This window comes from Strongylocentrotus purpuratus, unplaced genomic scaffold (genome assembly GCF_000002235.5).
Source record: "Strongylocentrotus purpuratus isolate Spur 01 unplaced genomic scaffold, Spur_5.0 spur5_scaffold_1, whole genome shotgun sequence".
Classification (NCBI taxonomy): domain Eukaryota; kingdom Metazoa; phylum Echinodermata; class Echinoidea; order Camarodonta; family Strongylocentrotidae; genus Strongylocentrotus; species Strongylocentrotus purpuratus.
Window position 1 is genome coordinate 37,287,363 of NW_022145594.1, and position 4,365 is coordinate 37,291,727.

A 4,365-nucleotide genomic window follows, 5' to 3' on the forward strand; every position below is an offset into this window, starting at 1 on the left:
TTTCAATTGAAAAGGAAAATTGAACAGATTTTACTTCGAAAAAGAAAGCTGTAGAAAAATTTCACATACACCGCATTAATTTCCCACTTCCACTTACGAGATGAAAAAATGTTTTTAGAAATAGAGGATAAAGTAAGAAAGAGAGGGTGGGGGGGGGGGGGAATCACATACGCATTTCCAAACAAATGGTGTATTCTTGCATCAAAACACTTGTCTGCTTCAGGACCTTGTGCAGTTGTTTCTGTTTTTAGTCTCTTTATACAAAAATATGAATATTTTTAAGATATTTTTTTCTTTCTTGCTATATAGTACATGTATCTTGCCAACATTTATCAATATTTTTATTCCTTATTTCATGTAGAACAGTGACTTTAATAGCAACATATTTTTTATGTTTTTATCCATGTGTATCTCCTTCTATCTCTAATTCTTGTATCAGACCAAGCAAATGTTTACAGTGATGAATTGTTTTTATACTTTGAATAAAAAAAAGTATATAAGATGTGCTTTGGTTTTGTGCGTTTATAAAGGTGACTTTTTTTTTGAGGGCCAAATTTCATTATGTAATACATGTATATGGACTATGGACTATTTAAAGCGATAGTAAGCTGATGAACTTTTTGCCCTAGCGTACCGTTTATTGCACAGTGCCATCTCATGGTCAACTTGCCTGCAGTGCGTAACCTAGTACGTAATTTCCACTTCGCAGAGGACATGATGCGAGAACCAACAGCGCCCCTAGAGAAGCAGCGAGTTGCGGGAGCATACTGCTAGTACAGCTGACCAGATTTATTATGGCACTAAAGGGGATTTTGCTGTAGAGCTTTTAGTGCAGTATGGCATTAAATTGTGAAAAGTCTGTATGACTGAAGAAAAACACGATTTACCTCTATGAATCTTACTTTTGTGCTAGAAATATTTTCATTGCAAAAAGTAATGAACTTCATCAGCTTTTTTTTTTCAAGCAGCCAAAAATATTTACACAAAATGTAAATACACAAAAAAAATACTGAAGAGCACTAAAACCAACAACAATAAACAAGGACTGCACGATTTTGAGAAAGTTAGAGTGAATTTAATGTTAACTAACATACATACCGGTTTATAAGAATTTAATCCAAATACATACTAACCCCTTGAAAAGAATAACAGAATCGGCAAAAACAAGGAATAACTTACAAACAAGTAGCTACATTAAATAAAACAATGGAAAAAGGACTTAATTAAACATGTTAATTGCAATAAGAACCCGTGTACTTGTTAACAACTGAACACTGCGAGTGCAGATATGTGTGTATTTGATACAATGTAAATGTTCACTGTATCATACAAGAAAGTTCTTAAATATAATTATGATACAAAGTGTCGCCAATGTGACAATAAATTGGACCAATAATAAAAATTAAAACAATTATGAGTGTTTGAAATATGGGATCACTAATTGGTTACTAGAATGTCAAGTAAAGAATGCACTTCATATAATAGTTAAAAATAGGTGACTTTCACACTTACAATAACGAAAAATTATAATAAATAAGATAATAATATATCACCTAAAACAGCCACAATATTGGTAGATATAGAAAAACATGTACCCATGTAATACATTTCATCTACATGACCTTTTTCAGCATATATTGCAAATTCCTATAGTAAAACTACTGAATACAAACTAAAAAAAACAAAACATAAAAGTTGTTCAAGGGTTGTCTGACATAGCAATTGATGGCAACATCTGCACGGTGTGTTCCATACACGGTCATGATTGTCTCTTATATATTGTACAATAATCAACCCAAAATGTAAACGGAGTGTCACAGCGATCTTGAAGAGTAAAATCTATCTTTGTTAAGGCTTGTTCAAATATGGTACAGTAAACCACCACAAAAAAACGCTGCTGTTTTTTTAACGTGTAATTAAAGGCAACTGCAACAAAGGACTAGCACGTATCCACTGAGCTCTGCTGTGTTATAAGATACAGAAAAGTGATGCGTTTACACTTTTCGTCATTAAAAAAATACTGCAGTTTTGCCGCTCCAAATCTGAACGAGTCTTTGTGGTTCTTAGAGGTATTAAAGATTAGCATGAACAGCTATTAGGCACTATATAAATGTAAATCCAGAAAAAATTACCATTATTATTATCAAATTTAAATGTATTCTGCAAACTGGTCTTGATTCCCAAAACATTACTTTTGACAGGCAGACGGTCATAACTTACACACACCAAAATAAATAAAATCTGAACCTATGACTTTCCATCTATCTATCTAAAGTATCTAACTCTCCCATAGTTTGAAGGTTGTTAGGGGCGACAATGAAATGGACCTTGAGACACGGGTTATCCATAACTTCCTGTCTTGAGCCGTTCTAGATAGCTGCTCAAATGACATTCCCTTCTACTGCTTGATGTTATCAGGCCGTGCCCTAGTTAGTCTTCCTCCTACGACTGTACGACTATTGTAATAATAAACTGTTTCTTTTACAGCCTAAATACATTGTATTCTTTCCAGTCAAATACCTAAATAGTTAGACACCTTTTATAATACGAGGCTAACATCCATGTACAGGCAAAATTTCAGACATACATATTTCAAATTACCCTTTGATGTAAGGGTGCAAAATATTTCAACGCATTTTGAATTGGTTCTGAAAACTTGTGCTTATATGTAAAGCAATACGCGTTTATATAAATGTATTTCAAAGGGGGGGGGGGGAGTGATATTAAACGTATTAATGACAAAATCCCATGGAATATACATGAACTGTACAAGTTGGAAAAAAAGAAGTATTTTTCAGGTGACTGTTTTCATACATTAGTCAATAATATAATAACCAAGGAATGTGCTAATTTCAAGTAACTTTAAACACTGGATTAGATAAAACAAAATAATAATATGTAATTTGTATATATCGCTTAATACAAATGTCTCCAAGCCTAAATAAATAACATGGCCTTTAGAGAACTTTGAATTGCGCATCGCACTCAGCCTCCACGACACGTACATAATATACAAGTTGAGCACATCAGACAAGATGAAAATCACAACTTTCCTGTAAATTGAGGTAACAAAGAATTCCTAAATACTTTTCTTGCTTTTTTTTCATTTTCGTCTGCAAAATATTGCAACTGCATCTTATTGACTGGCTTTTTTCTTCTTTGGTAATAACATACATGAAAAGAGTTGTAAAGGGTACATGAGCATTTGTCTACATCAATAACCCACTTCTTGTGATGGCCAAGATTAAACTAATTTAATCTTTGCGCAGCATAAAACGTATGACCATTCGGTACAATTGTCTGAAAATCAAGACTATTACTTTTGGGCTCTATAGCCCTAAAGTCGATTTGACAACTAAAAGTGGTTATTTTCCCACTTGAAGACATTTTCAAGCCCCACCTTTTTTAGGGAAGTTCTAAATTAGTATTATCTTTCAAATGCAGTTGGAATTTAACTTTTTCATTTTTTTGGCCTGCAAATGGGACATAGTACCTTTAATTAATGTATAAATACTCCATTGCTACTGGATGCAAATGCAAATACTTCTTATCTTTCTCTATATATTTGTAGAAATATATAATAGCTGGTTTTAACCAAATGTCTATATATAGGAACATGTAATACATTGCACTGTCAACGTGCATGGCAAAACTGGATATTGTGATCTGATGTACTGGAACAATACCCCGATACTTTGTAAACTACACGGCAGTAAAGACTAATAACGCCTTGAAAATATATAGTTCTTAACAGCAATTTAAAAAAAAACATATATTGTTAATGAATGAACAACAAAAAGAACTGTAAAATCAACAAGACATGTACATGTATCTCTAAATCCATTGTACACCTATGCCCATGTACATGTGCCAAATTAAAGCTGCCTCTTTTACACGTAAATACTTTGACTGCAGTGGCAAAAGTTACTCTGTAAAAGAAAAATAGAGATTGTATGTACATTGTAGCTAGCTGCTGGTGAGGGAATATAATCAGGTCTGTAAAAGGTGAACCTGAAGAAGCTGCTAAACTTAAATCTGTCTCACATTGACAAATATAATCCCTACAATAAACTATAACAATTTGCACAATACATGCATGCACGATAGAAATGCACGATAGGATAGAATAGAGTCACTATGTCACTACAAAACATATCAAGCAGAGTTTATACACAAAAGTTAGTAACTTGGTTCTACTTGTTACAGCTGCAATCCTATATTTGCCTTCCAATATATTTAGATTGTCATGTAACATAACATGTATATTCATTTCTTTCTTGAGGTAATAATAAAGTAATGCTTTCATTTTAAACTTAACTATTAACTTGAAGAAAAAAAAACCAAATTTCCTATCCTCATTCCATA